The 16409-nt window shown below is 29.5% G+C and overlaps 1 protein-coding gene across 1 annotated transcript in view; it reads right to left on the bottom strand.

Annotated features, from left to right (window-relative positions):
- LOC123664743 (laccase-5-like) overlaps window positions 1-13751 on the bottom strand; it is an 80094-nt gene extending 66343 nt beyond the window's left edge. Inside the window, exon 1 of the mRNA XM_045599235.1 lies at window positions 13561-13751. The gene's annotated coding sequence lies outside the window, so the exon portion shown is untranslated. The remainder of the gene's footprint in view (window positions 1-13560) is intronic.
- Between the last annotated feature and the right edge of the window lie 2658 nt (window positions 13752-16409).

A 16409-nucleotide genomic window follows, 5' to 3' on the forward strand; every position in this document is an offset into this window, starting at 1 on the left:
AAAACAATTTATGATATGTAAGGTTACAGCAAACTTATTTTACTTTTTCGAATTAGAGTAAAAAATATTTACTATAATTCGAATAAAAATATACGTATGTACACTATGATTTATATGTAAAAACGAAATGTTTGTCATATGTGCACCTTTGGCGCTTGCAAATCAAATCAAAAATATCGGAAATTCAAAATCACCAACAACAAACAAGATAAATATCCCGTTTTACAACTTAATTATAGTGTCGGTGGCCATGAAAATGTAAAAGCTAAAGCATTCGATAAATAAATAAAAAATAAATTAATTTAAGCAAAATAAATAGTCTGTTAAAACTAATCACTGAAATGTGTGTACGCGCATAACTCCCCAACGAGTGCACCAAGCTGGATGGTTAATTCATTTTTACTGGATGGTTATTCATTTACTCCTAGCAGTAATATTTTCAAGTCCTTGATATTATCGATCAGTAAAAAAATAAATGTAAAAAACCCATTCATATATTTATTAATTTTTACTTAACACTTTATTGCGTTTGAAATTACATGAGGAAAATAACAATATTACTTATCAAAAGCGCAAAAGCGGCCTCATTGTGTATTATATCCTTATATTTTATTTTTTAAGTGAAACAATAGTAGCAAAAATTAATGCATTAATAGGTGAAAGTTGTCATAGGAAAGATTAAAAAAATAACACTAACAAATAAATTATACGAATATGACTTGTTATTTTAAGTATTGTGAATAACTCGAGGTATACGTATAGTTATGATTCAAGATGTATTGCTTCGCTGTGTGCGTTTATCTTGTTTGTATACAGAAGCTAAGTATGTATATATATTTAACAAAATATAGAATCAAGAAAATTTTATAAAGTCAGTTAAAGTCCCACTGCTGGGCCAAACCTATGCCTCCCTATAAAGATTACTCCAAAAGTTGTAATCAGATCTCGATGAAATTTAAATGTGGCCACATGATAAACATCAGCTTTCGACTAACTTAAAAATCATCAGAATCGATACACCCAGTAAAAAGTTATGCGGATTTTCGAGAGTTTCCTTCGATTTCTCTGGGATTCTATCATCAGATCCTGGTTTCCTTATCATGGCACTACACCAGGGATATCCAGTTTCCAACAAAAAAAGAATTATCAAAATCGGTTCATAAACGAACAAGTTATCCCCGAACATACATAAAAATATATATATATATATATATATATATATATATATATATATATATATATATATAGATTATATATATATATATATATATATAAGATATAATATTAAGGATTTTCGCAGTTAAACACAAATTGTTTCTCTGAAAATACAAAGTTTTATTTAACATACTTTTAATTTTACCATATTACGAAAAACTATTAGAATTACATTTTTATCTCACCTGAAAATACAAAGAAACGACATTAATGTTCACTAATATATCCTTTCACTTATCTTTCTACCAGTTTTTTTATAAAATTAAAATCTTAAAATAATTTGCAAGTCATCTGTCATTGAAATGCGAGTCACTCCGATGCGGCTTCTACTCACTTCCACAGACAACCGCAACATCGCAACACGCGCGAAGCGCGGCAAATTCAATTAATGAAATTTCATTTCATTACATCTCCCCCTCTAAGAGCGAAAATTCTAAGTTATCTTCATATTAGTTTTCTTCTACTTCATCTTCTTCAGCTTCTGTTGTGACAGGTTGTAATTTTGTTATGTGAAATAAAGTTGATTCTGTTTTTCTGTCAGTCTCAATCCTATAAATGGAGTTCGATATTTTCTCTACTATCTTAAAAGGTCCTATTTTTAATTCGTCTAATTTCTTTCTATTCAATCTATTTCCATTTTCTACATATACACTGTCTCCTACATTAAACTCTTGCATTTTCCTATTTCTATCAAATATTTTCTTGTTGTACTTGTGGGATTTTATTGTATTCTCTAATGCCAATCTTCTATCAGCCATCCACTTGTCTTCCCTTTCTGTTGTTTTTAATTCATTTGGTAGAATACTGACATTCGTACCATCTAGTAAATATTTTGGTGCAAAGCCTGTAACGGAGTGTTCTGTTTCATTATATTTCTGTATACATTCTCTTGCTATTGTTGTCCATGTTCTCTTATTATTTTTCTCATTTATTTTACATCTTATTCTATTTACTACTGTTTGATTTAATCTTTCGTTCAAGCCGTTAGAGAATGGTGTATTCACAGCTGTAAAAATTAGTTTAATATTATTCATTTGCAAATGTTGCTTAAATTCTTTCGAATTGATGCCCGGATATTGATCTGTCAGAATCATTCCAATCTCATCTGTCTCTAACACACTATTTGTTAGTTTTATAAAGTCATTTGCATTTTGTGTTTTTGAAGTCGCAATAAATGCATATCTTGTGTAGTGGTCTACTAAAAGGTGTAGGTATTTTTTTGTTGACCTAGAGCCTCCAAAGCCACCAATAGTATCCATTGACATTATCTCAAATGGCCTTGTTGCTGGTCCCAGTTGTGACATTAAACCAAATTTTCCTTGAGATCTTGATTTATTTTTTAAGCATATTTCACATCTTTTACAAATATTTATGATATTTTTTGTTAAGTTTTTAGCTGTGTATATTGAACTGATTTTTTTTTTTTTTTTTTTTTTTTTGCAATTGTCTGATCCCAATATGGTATAAATCTTCATGCACCTTTTTTATGAGTTTTTTACTAAATTCTTCCGAGAGGATAATTTTTTCATGTTTCTTTATTTTTTTATAATAAATTTTATTTTTTTGAACAAGATTTGGTTTATTTTCTTTTATTGCTTCATTTTTCTCTTGGTCTTCAACTATATCTTTTATTTGTATTAAATTAACTATTTTCAATAGTTCCTCTTTGTTATCTTCTGATCCTAATACAGGATTTCGGCTCAAACAGTCCGCTTCCACATTTTCTTTACCAGGTATATATTTTATTGTAAAGTCATATTGAGACAGGTAATATATGAGATCACCCAATTCTTCGTCTGTCCTGCTTTTAATGTTCATGTTTTCCAGAGGTTTGTGGTCTGAGTAGATAGTGAATTGTTTTCCAATGAGCCAATGTTGCCAGTATTTAACCGCTTCTTTAATAGCAAAACATTCCAAATATATAGCCTTTTTTCGTTTTTGAGATTCATTCAACTTTTTTGAAAAATATGCCACCGGTTTGTCTTTACCGTCCAGTTGTGTTTGTTTTAGTATTGCCCCGATGCCCTCTATGGATGCATCTGTAAAGATTTTTATTGGTAAGTCTTTGTCATATATCTCCAATACTGGTTGAGAACATAAATATCTTTTTATTTGATTAAATGATTCTTCACACTTCTCTGACCACACAAACTTTTCGTTTTTTCTTAATAAATTATGTAATGGCTCTAAAATAATTGCGCTTCTTGGTATGTATTCATGGTAGAAGTTGATTTTTCCCAAAAATTGTCTGATATTCTTTTGCGTCTTTGGCGTTGGAAAATGTCTTATTGAAATCAAATTGTCTTTAAGTGGTCTTACCGAATTGTTCTGAATTACATGGCCAAGATACTTTACCGAGTCTGAAGCAAAGGTGCATTTCTTAAATTTCAATCTAAAGCCTTCTTTTATTATTGCCTCTAATACACTTCTTATGTGTTTTATATGTTTTTCAAAGGTGGACGAGTATATCAAAATATCATCAATATAATTTACAGAATATTCTGTGAGATTGTGCTTTCTTAGAATGTTGCTTAAAATTCTCTGGAAAATTGCTGGTGATGTTTTCAAGCCAAAAGGGAGGCAGGTCCACTGGTAGTGGCCATCTTGTGTGACAAATCCTGTTTTATTTCTATCTTCTACCCGTAGTGGTATTGCCCAAAATGCTGAGTTTATATCCAGTGTAGTAAAATACTTACAATTTCTAGTTTTAATAATCAAATCATCTATTAGTGGGAAAGGTTGAGCTTGAGGTACAACAATTTTATTCAGTTCTCTGAAATCTACACATAAGCGGGATTTTCTATTTTCACCTTTTTTATATGCTAATGTCACTGGTGCGGCAAAAGGACTGTAGGATTCTTCTATTAAATTATTCTTTAGTAACATGGATATTTGCTCTTCAATTTCTAATTTATCCTCTATTGTGCATCTGTATGGTCTCTTACTACAGTATCTATTTACTAGTAAATCTATATGAGCTTCATAATCTTTAACTGATCCAATATCATACTTATCCCTAGCAAAAATTGTTTTATATTCCTTTAGAATTTTCTCTATCTCAATTTTCTTTTTATTATCTAAATGGTCGGTCATACTAACAAATTCCTCTGTTTCTATGTGTTCATTGAAATTTATTGCATATGTTTTTATATTCTTATCTTCATTTGTGTTATCTTTAGACATCCTGTCCATTTTATTTGTTATTTTCTTTTGTTCTATCTGCAAGTACTCATTTTGGGTTAATTTGAATTTCTTTATCATATCCAATCCGATTATAAAATCATCAAAATCATCATTTTCTAATATATATACATCCACCTCCTCTTCTAAATCAAAGATTTTTATTTTTATTGTTATCAAGCCATCCGTCTTCTTTACACCATTAACCGTTTTTATATATGCTATATTCACATTGTCTTTTATTTCTTTTACTTTAAGCAGTCTTGAATTTATTAACGAGATCTGTGAGCCTGAATCATAAATGCCGCTCACTTCTAGTTTATTTTCTAATAAAAGCTTGATTTTGATTAATGGTGTACTTACTCGTTTTTTTTTATTAGTGTTCATATCCACTTCAATAATGGAGTTATTATTTACATTTTTGGCTTTAAAGACCTTTTCAGATTCATTTTTATTTTTCTTGAACCAACATGACTCCTCCGAATGATATCTAATTCCTTTGTCCAAAGATTCACAAGTCTTACATGGTTTCTTCTCATTAGTTTTATTTTTATAAAGAAATGTACCACTTTTTACTATAGTTAAGTTTTTCTTGTACATTATACCTTCATATTTTCTTATCTCGTTGAACAAATCAGTAGTGTTGTGGAGTTCATCCCTATTTAACCTATTTAAGATAAACCCAGGAAGACCTGTTGCAATCAGATCTATCATTGTTTTCGGGTCTATTGATTTGTTTATATCTAGTATAAGCCGTTCTTTTCTTATAGCATAATCAATAAGCAGTCCTTCTTTATACCTGAATGTGAGAGCAGTTGTGACTATGTCCCATCCTTGGTTTCTAAAAGTTTCCAAAAATTTGTCTTTCCATTCCTTCCATTCAGAATTTACTGTTAGTTTTATAATCATCGAGCTATACCAATCCAAACAAGATTTTTCTAAAAATAACCTCAATATATCTATTTTTGTTTCATCTTTTGTTATATTAAAGCGCTCACATTCTTTTTCAAAATTCTCTATCCATTGCTTTGCATTAGGGTTTTTGCTTGTGAATTTTTCAATAATAAATTTCTCTGAAATATGTTTTAGGTTATGTTGATTTTCTTTCTTGGTTGTAGTTTCTATTAATTTTTCCAAAATATGTTGCAAACTGTCATCTTTGTCTTTTGGTTGTTTTGTGCTCATTTCTTCTAAATATTGATCTAAAAATTGTATATTACCTTCCTCATCTATATATGTTTTCTTTAGATTTTCATCCAATTTTATCCATATTTTCCTACTTTGGTGCCTTTTCTTTATGCTATTTTTTATTTTAGAGAAAGTGTTCATTTTAACAATATATGTATGATGAACCACCGGCTTCAGCTCATCGGGTAAAATATAACATTTTCCTTCTTCTGTAGATATTGATGTTATGGCTAGTAGATTCGATTTGCCATCATTTGAAGCTATCATCGTAAATTCAAATTGCAGCCGGTCCATCGTCATTTAGTTAACGAAAATGTCGTTTTATAAGATATAATATTAAGGATTTTCGCAGTTAAACACAAATTGTTTCTCTGAAAATACAAAGTTTTATTTAACATACTTTTAATTTTACCATATTACGAAAAACTATTAGAATTACATTTTTATCTCACCTGAAAATACAAAGAAACGACATTAATGTTCACTAATATATCCTTTCACTTATCTTTCTACCAGTTTTTTTATAAAATTAAAATCTTAAAATAATTTGCAAGTCATCTGTCATTGAAATGCGAGTCACTCCGATGCGGCTTCTACTCACTTCCACAGACAACCGCAACATCGCAACACGCGCGAAGCGCGGCAAATTCAATTAATGAAATTTCATTTCATTACATATATATATACTGTCGAATTGAGTAACCTCCTCCTTTTTTGAAGTCGGTTAAAAAACCATCGGTGTTAATAAAACGTTTAAATTACTATATCAGAATTATTATCTTTATATAGCTCTATTTTTCATGTTCTCAATTTTCGTCATAAAATCTCTGTAAATTTCTGCATCAAAATATTAAATACAGACAGCCTTGGGCCAAAATTCATACGACGAAGTTACATGAAAATTTTAACAAGACAAAAAATAATATATATAATACTGACATTACATTCTTAGTCGAATTTAATTTTAATTTAAGTATTATATAGCTTTAAAAACATTTAATAAAACGTATATTTCATGCTACTACTGACGCATATTTATTTATTAGGGATGGTACACAACAAAGAAAAATTTATAAAAAAACAAGAATGAAATATAATCATAAAGATCAATTACGACCATTAACCCGTTTAAAATTAAATTACCAAACGTGAAAATAAGAGAAGGAAAGACAAAACAAATAAATCGATAAAAGCAAACCAAAAAAAAAAGAAAACAAACTTATTTACATTATAATATTAGTACCTCTTTATATTATAATATTAGTGATTTGTATATCCAAGGTAGGGTACAGCAGGAAGTATGCCCAAAGTCTGGAGCAGTCCGACTGAGGCTACTTAAATATTATTATTGGCTGTGATAATAGACAATGTCTAAATAATAAAATCATTGTATAAGCACATAGTTTAATCGATAAGATTTATTGTTAAAAAAACCTTACTAACACGGAAATTAATTTATAATAGTTAATAAGTAACATAGAGCGTATAAGGCAATTGAATATGATATTCGTATAAATTAAGATTTTAATAAAAATAAATTTTATATTGCACAAATTATATCAACGTAAAATAATAAAAATGGCAACGATTTTAATTTATACTGCATTTATAATTTCGAAACAAAAATGAACACATCTAAAGAAATACTACATTTAATAATGTTAAGTTTTAATATTCTAAGATCAATAACACCGGCACACAAAAAAAATGAAGTGGAATGTGCATTTGACCGGACCTACTTACGGGTACGTATTTTGGTCCGCTGAATCCGAATTTGAGGTCAGTTTGACCTATACACCCTCAGAATTTCGAGAAAACTTAAAAAAACCGTAAAAATGATGAAAATCGACAGTTTTAATGATGTAAAAAATTTTTTAGAACTAAACTAAGAGTGATTTTTGTGTATTTCGATCCGCTGAATATGTGTCGAAACTTTATTGAGACCATGGGCCGCTTTAAATGCAAAAAAATCGCACAAAACCCTCGAAAATTCCAAAAAAAGTTTTTTTTTTGCTTTTTCACTTTTGTTTTTGACTTTTGAAGGCTTAATTGCTTGTGCCTGTAACCAGGGCACCTCCACGTGGTGACGGTGGGCAATAGAACCATCTGGCAGTGTCCCTGGGTAAACGGCGTGTGTGCCGTCATGGCAGGTACAAGTGATAAGTACTTTACGATGCAGGGAGTCGGAACCCCAGTATCGGCGTCTGGTCAGAGTGAGAAAGCAGGCTCGCAGGCGTCGTCATCAAGCGACTGCAGCTCTTTAGAAGTGGGCAACTTGGCTACTGGAGAGTATACTATTACAAGAAGTAATTCTCATCTGTGTAATAAAAATCCTGATTCATTTTGTTACATTTGTGGCGAATTCAATTTGGAAAGGAATCGAAGATCGTTATCTGATAAGATCAAACAAATTTATGAAGAATGTTTTGGTCTCCAAATTACTAATTTGGATTCAACGTGGGTTCCACATACGATTTGTAGTCGATGTAACATGATGTTAACCCGGTGGGAAAAAAACAAGAAACAGGAAAACTTGAAATTCACAATACCAGTGATATGGTCTTCACCAACTGGTTTACAGAATTCGAGGGTTTTGTGCGATTTTTTTGCATTTAAAGCGGCCCATGGTCTCAATAAAGTTTCGACACATATTCAGCGGATCGAAATACACAAAAATCACTCTTAGTTTAGTTCTAAAAAAATTTTTACATCATTAAAACGGTCGATTTTCATCATTTTTACGGTTTTTTTAAGTTTTCTCGAAATTCTGAGGGTGTACAGGTCAAACTGACCTCAAATTCGGATTCAGCGGACCAAAATACGTACCCGTAAGTAGGTCCGGTCAAATGCACATTCCACTTCATTTTTTTTGTGTGCCGGTGTAAAGAACTGTGAATGTGAATAAGTAATGAAGCGGCATTATTTATCACCATCTTATTTGATACCAATATTACTGAGAAATGCGGTTATTTGCCGAGTATATGAAGCCATGGATTCGTAATCATTATAATATTTATTTATTGTTAAATCTTCCATAACAAATGACGTCATAAAACCTCAGAAATTAAACACAATACTGTATTTGTCAAAACATTTTTAAGTTTTCTAGGAAGTATTAAAATTCACTTAAGCCATCATCACAAAAATCGTTCCCCTAATACGTTTGAAATTTCAAATTAACATATTATTATCGGAAAATTACGAATCAATTTTTTTTTAAACTTATTAAAATAAAAAACAATAATATTGATATTTATTATATTATATATATTTATTAACATATAAACGAATATTTATAGCACAATGAAATTTTTATAACACATCTAGCTACCCTTATATGGTTGAAAATGCAAGCAGCATTAACCCGGCATTTTTACACTTGTGCAAGTGCATTACATAATAAAAAAAATGTAAATAAATCTATACTAATATTATAAAGCTGAAGAGTTTGTTTGTTTGTTTGTTTGTTTGTTTGTTTGAACGCGCTAATCTCAGAAACTACTGGTTCGATTTGAAAAATTATTTTAGTTTTATATAGTCCATTTATCGAGGAAGGTTCGGTTTTAAGAATCTTTATTTTTTTCATAAGACATACAATTTCAGTATATAAACATTAAAAAGAATATGAAACGGTATAGTAATGTTCGATGCGTGTGTCTACATGTTTTGGTGGGTGTGTGTGTATGTGTGTGTGTGTGTGTGTGTGTGTGTTTGTTTGTAGATGTGTGTGTATGTATGTGTGTGTTAAGGTTATAGGCTATATATCATCACGCTAAGACTACAAGGAACGGAACACTAATGATGAATGTTTCAAAATCGGGGGTTCTTTTTTCCTTTTCAGAGCTTCCGCTGGGTGCGCTGTGACAGTTAAAGTTTCGCAAAAATCATGTATGAAAGAATTGACCCTCTTTAAAAGTTCTAAAAAAAAGTCCGCAACAGCATATATCTATCTTTCAAGGTTGGCTCACTATAACCTTTTTTATGCTAACCAAGTTTGTTCTAAAATAATGCGTTATTCGCGAAGCATAATATAATGCATTATCGCGAATTGTTTTTATAAACATGATATTAATACATGATATAAATACGTTATTCTTCACAAGTATTTAATTTAAAATAGCCTTTTCCCTAATTCGATTTCAATGAGTATCTCAGGAGATATCGCAATTTTAAAATAACATCACAGCAAAATACTGATCATGTATTGCGCGCGCCTCTGTTCCATGCGGACGAAGTCGCGCGCAGAAGCTAGTAAATTATAAACTGTCTTGTTTAAGTCCGCGAGAGCATACGTAATAGTTTTCTGTACAAAATAAATCACAAGCAGTGACAAAAATTACCTAATGTACATACATTCACGCATACAAAAGTACAGTCGTGTTACACAATATTTCGTGACGGTGTAAAGGTAATCTTAGCATGAATCCCTTCAACTAGTGATGTACTAGTTGAAGGTAGATGCTACCTTCCTTGAGAAGCAACCTTGAACTACAATAAGGCACTGAGAGCCTTGATGAGCAGACTATGATTAGATCATTCAAACAAACGATTTATAATTTTACTTATGATAAGTTTGAGTGCAATATTTAAGTATGTAACTATGTAGATATTAAATTATCTTGTATACATATAGCTAAAATTGAATTGTCCGTCTATGATTTCAAAATAACTGTGTTTTTTCAAATGCATGTATTTTTTAGACGATACTAAAACACAAACGAGCCAATTTCAATTTTTTGTCTGTCTGTATGTCGTTCTGTTTATCCTAAACCAAACCACCAGAACGATTAAACCGATGTTTTCGGGACTTTCACTGAAGGATAGAGGAAGTTCTGGAGCAACATGTAGGCTACTTTTCATCCCGCAATCTTAATTGTAATTTACGCGAAAAACCCCGCAGTTATTACATGCGAATACCTACCGTCCAGACAGATATGAAAAAACAAACAAACTCCTATTAAATACGCCGATTTTTGAGAGCATAAACAACTAAAATTCCAAAATAAGATAAAGAAGGTCACATTGTACTTTTTATTCCATATTTCCCACAGGATCAGGAGCACGCTGTTCAAAAAATTATTAATGTCCAGAAACAAACTCCCACGCGAATGAAGTCGCGCTCAGCTAGTAAGTAATATGTAAGTATGTGTATCAGTCTGATCTTACCTAAATATTTTGAAGATATTATTTACTACTAGCCAACCCGACAGACGCTGTCCTATCTTGTATACTGTCATATGCGAAATTGGAATAGTTATGTTTTCTGTAATTTTTTAATTTTCTACGCAATTTTCATTTTATAAAGAACTGTTATCAGCCAAATCAGCCAAAATGGTCGAGCCGTTCTCGACTTTTGGGCTTAGATTTTTATAAAAAGATTGTGAACATTTTCTTTGTCATATATTTTAACTTGCATATTTATTCTTTCTTCGAATATAAAAGCATCTAAACGGCCTTGAAAAATACAATAAATAGATAATAATTGATTTTCATGATTCAGATGTACTCTATATTACATAAAAAATGTACAAGAATGTATTGGCGGATATAGATATTTATGGCTGGTGCAAAAACGCAAACAAAAACCACAGAACAAGGATTTCAAGCAGTATGTACACGATTTTGATGTTGACGGAAAAACCGATATCGGTCACTTAGTCCGGCTTGTCGAAACCTTATGAACATGATAAGAGAAATAATCGATTACTTTTATGTATATATTTTTAATGTACTATTATATCTCATATTATCTCAAAGCAATGTAAATTAATATTTTTTTTTGTTAATTTTTTTATACTGACTAATTAAAAATAATACTAAATAACACTAATTATAACTAGTATATATAAATAAAGAAATACATTTTTTTATTCAGTTTAAAAACTTTATAAATACAAAATTATTTTATTAAATACTATTTTATTTTAAAAATAAAATGAAATATTAAAATGAATCCGAAATATACTATTTACAAGCTACTGCGACTGCATTATTTTGTTATTGATTGATTTATAAAACTTGGAGGGTAGTTATGTAAAAATGTTGATCGTATTGGTAACAATAAATAATAATAGTAACTTATTTTTGATATTGTGAGCGTAGGATAAATCAACAATGATTTTTGTCACACCCTTAAATACTAATGTTTAGTTAAGATTATTTTGTTTTTTAAATAAATAATAAAATAATGTATTTCAACGACATAGTTGTAGTAAAATAAAAGAGTTCATTTTTAAACGCATCAGTAAAGAGTGATAGTCAAAAGTATTTAAACATAGGAATACGTGTGACTGAATAGTATAATACGCTTCGGGTTTTGCACACGTAAGTCGGGCATAACGAAAGCGATAATATAATGTAGCAGCAGTGAAAGAAAATAATGATAATTATAATTACATACTTATCCTTGGCAAATTATTATTAAATACCTGAAATTATAACTTAACTGAAATTTTATTTAATGCCTGAATAATATGAGACGAAAAATAAATTTCAGTGCAGAGGTTATACAAAAAATTATTAGGTAACTATTACCTAATAATTTTTTGCGATATTTTGACAGTTCAGCGTACTTCATCTTAATTAAAAATTCATTTTTTTATTATTATTTTATATCTACTCATTTTTAGTGTGAATGCAATATTATTTGTGAGCCATAGTGTTTTTTTTACTATTGTTATATAGCTCTCGCAACGCTTCATCAATAGGGCGAATCCTTTAAACATGCATTATATACCTAAGTAGGTCATACTTTAAGTACTAAGCTAAGAACGTTTTGAAGTAAGAAAGGACGTCGTAATGTCTGTATTAATATTTCTAAACATAGGAACTGCATAATATTAATGTTACTATCGATTTTAGTTGCTGATACTAAATAAAATTTTAAAATTGAATACGATTTAATTATAAAAATTATTAGAAAGTTATCTAGTAAACATCAAAATTGCAATATATTTCATTCTTATTTAAATTTGATGTAAGAAGAATATCGTTCTTCATTAGAATATAGAAAGATCGAAATATATCAAAACATATATTACATTCTATTTAAATTAGACTTAAGAAGAATATCATTCTTCATTAGAATATAGAAAGGTCGAAATATGTGTTACTAAATGAAAGATAATAATATACTAATACATTAATATTTAAAATATTATAAAATATTCTTATAGCTACTTGACTATACTCTAAAATCATACCAATAAGGAAAAAAAATATTTTATCAGCTTACATACAAATCTATACGATTAACGATCAAATCCTAAATTTTATTACTTTTATAATAAATGTTTAATTAAATTTATTATTTTATTAATAATATTTAGCACAAACGTCTGCAATAAAATAAAAATAAATCTATCAAAATGCTGTCAAAAACTTTTTTTTTAATTATTAATATAAATTTACATTAATTATATAAACTAAATTATTATAAATATTTAAATTATGTTAAATATAAAATATGCGTAATGCAATCTGCTGTTATGTTTATGCGTCTATTACGTAAAACTAGTTTACTACATTTGTTAATATAATTTAAAATGTAAACTATGAACATTAAGTCAAAAGTGAGAGTAACATTTTTGTTTAAGTACTAGTTACGTCTTGCTATTTTAATTTTACGTACAATATAGTATAGTTTATGTGTTAGTCTGGATATATTTCTATATAATTACCAAGACTCATCAAAATCGACTTAGTAAATTTTTATGTAAAAGAGTAATAAATGTCAATGCATCCATTCATAGTTAAAAAAATCATTTATAGTATCAGTGTCCTAATAATATAAGTAAAGTAGGATAAATACTGGTTATATTAATAAAATTCAAACGCTTTTATTAGTATCTTATCCATAGATAAATTAATTATGACAGAAAATTTATAAAATAAACAAACAGTAATATATATTAACTTAACGAAAAAGAACTATAATAAAATTTAAAAAAATTAAATATAATTAAAAATTTAACTCACGTTGTACATCCAAAATTAAATTATCTGTTAAAACAATCCAATTATAAACATTTCGTAAAACACAACCACAAAGAAGCACAAAATCAAAAAAAAAAAAATACAATAAAAATATATTTATATTTTTGAATTTCGAACGCCGGCGTTCGAAACGTTCGCCCGCGAACGTTGTATATGGTTGGTGGACGTTAAATGACCATAGCACTATATATCACCTGCGGAACATCTTAGCGTACAGCGTTCAAACAAAAAAGTAATTAAACCTTGCAAGCGAAAATTTATCGTATACAGTTACAGTTCATTTTACCGTAAACGAATAGTGCAATGGTTGATTGGTTTAAAGCACATCGATAAAGTAACATTAAGGTCATGTAAAACTAGCATTTTGACACAGTCCTAATATGTTTCTAGAATAATTTTGCGAACCGAATTGATACCGACTATCTAAACCTATAACCTACATCCCGAGTTACAAAGTTTGAGAGTTGTGTAATAATTATTTAACATAATATTAAAAGAAAGATAGATAAAAAAATTATGAAAGGCTCAATGCCAAATGCACTTCTATAATTATCTGTTTTGAATCTGTCGGTACAACGCTTGTATTAAAAATACAGTAAGAAAACCGTAAAATGTATCCTTAAGCAACATAATAAGTGTTCATTTCATAAAATCGTGTTACTCAATCAAATTTGTGTTGGAACTGAAATGATGAGCCCATAGCTGGTAAATGTGTAACGAGAACGTTACGAAAAGTGTGATAGGGTTAAGTGGACGGAACTTGAGAGCGAGATTAAAGTTAGATGGAGATAAAGAAGCTTTACTTCAGTTGTGTGGTCTAAAGCACACTCTTTTGTTTTTCATCCTTATATGTCAGTGATGTATTTTTATATTATCTAAATTTCAAAATACGCATATTTTTATGTCTGCAAAAACGGAGAATGTTCTTATTTCGAATTGTTCTGAGTTTAGTTTGTATACGTTTATATTTTGAATATTAAGGAGCCGTATTTTATAAAGCTGTTAATTAAAAAATTTACACCTAATACAAGCATAGTTACTATGAAACTATCTATGTAAGTATGTATGTTTATTTATTGAGTTGCATTCTATTATTTTTTATAAAATTATACTCTACACCTACACCGTCAATAGGTATATCATCTCCTTTGCCCTAAGGTTGCCTGGAAGAGATTGCTCTTAAGCAATAAGGCCGCCTTTTGTACATTTTTTTTCTACAAATTATTGCTAATGTTGCTTGCTTATTTTATTTGTATGGTGTACAATAAAGTGTTAAATAAATAATAAATAATAATATGAATACATTTTTTTAATTAATAAAATAAATTATACATTAAGTACAATAAAATTACAATCGTACCTTACATATGTGCTAATAATACAAAAACTCTATAAAAATAAAAAACATAAAACACCACGCTCCGCCTCACTAATTACCACATCATACATTAACACTAAGTCAAGAATATTTATCATGTATAAAAAGATGATTTGTATCCAGCTGATTCTCTCAGTTTTGCTTGCATATAAATTGATTGTATTTATTAAGAGGCTCTTAAATATATTACACATTATTTTATAGGAGGTGGCAAACAAGCGCGCGGTCCGCCAAATATGTAGTAAGCGAATAACGTAGCCTATAGATGCCTCAAACACCGGAAGCATTATAAGCGCGTTACCGACCCTATCCCCTTACATGCATTGTCTATTACTATGCCAAAAAATAAAGATTCATAAAACTAACATTAAAAGTGACGAACTTCCATAGAAAAGTTCAACTATTATTTCGGCCCCTGAAGGAAATAAATTAAAAAAAAACCAGCCTTAAATGACGCTTACAGGATACGCTTACAATGTATGGTCGCTTAGAACCGAATATAAAATCATCATATCAAAATTTTCGATCTAGTGGGTACATCGTTCCATAGCTTAATTGGATGAAGCACCGACACGATCAGTTGGAGATGCAGGTTCGATCCCCGCTGGAACGGTCGATTTTTGATATGATATTAAAAAATGTTTAGAATTCCCTTATGTGTGGGTAACACAAAAATAAAATCATACAAAATAAAAAATGCTTACAGTATAATCAATATTATCGCAAGGTTTCAAACTTCTTTTATCAGTTTCTTGGGCTACGTGTGACACGTGACATTGCATTTTATATAAATATGTACATTTTATATACATAAATACATAGATAAATACATAGATTGTTGTCGTATTATATTTTATTGACCGTACCGATTTTTTTTTTATACAACGGGGTCGGCAAATAATCGTACGGCTCACCTGATGATAAGCGGTTGCCATAGCGTATAGACGCCTTCAACACCAAAGGCATCGCAGCGCGTTGCCGACCCTAACTCTAAACTCCTAAAGAAGCTCTGGTCACCTTACTCATAGGAACACAACACTACTTAGAGCATTGTTTGCTGTGATCTTCTGTAAGGTCGAAGTACTTCTCCAGTCAAAGTGCTCCAAATTTTAAGCAGGATATTTCTTGATGACCGATGATGAATGTTTATTAGCAGTTTTCTTAACAATTTATTTCAATAATGTATTAACCAACCTTCCTTAAGAAGACAAGAAGAGTTATTAGAACAATACCAATTTATTTAATATAATAATAATATAAGATATAATATAATATCTAACTTAGGGTTATATATTTTTAAAACAAATGATTCCAGATACAAATGTACAGTCATAAAGACAAACAATTAAAAAAGTTTTTAGTTTATCATGTAAATAAAAAAAAATAGCTTTAAAGACTTGACACAACACAGTATTTTTTGTATGCAGTTGATGTAGTATTTTAATTTTATTTG

This window comes from Melitaea cinxia, chromosome 22 (assembly GCF_905220565.1).
Source record: "Melitaea cinxia chromosome 22, ilMelCinx1.1, whole genome shotgun sequence".
In the NCBI taxonomy this organism is placed as follows: domain Eukaryota; kingdom Metazoa; phylum Arthropoda; class Insecta; order Lepidoptera; family Nymphalidae; genus Melitaea; species Melitaea cinxia.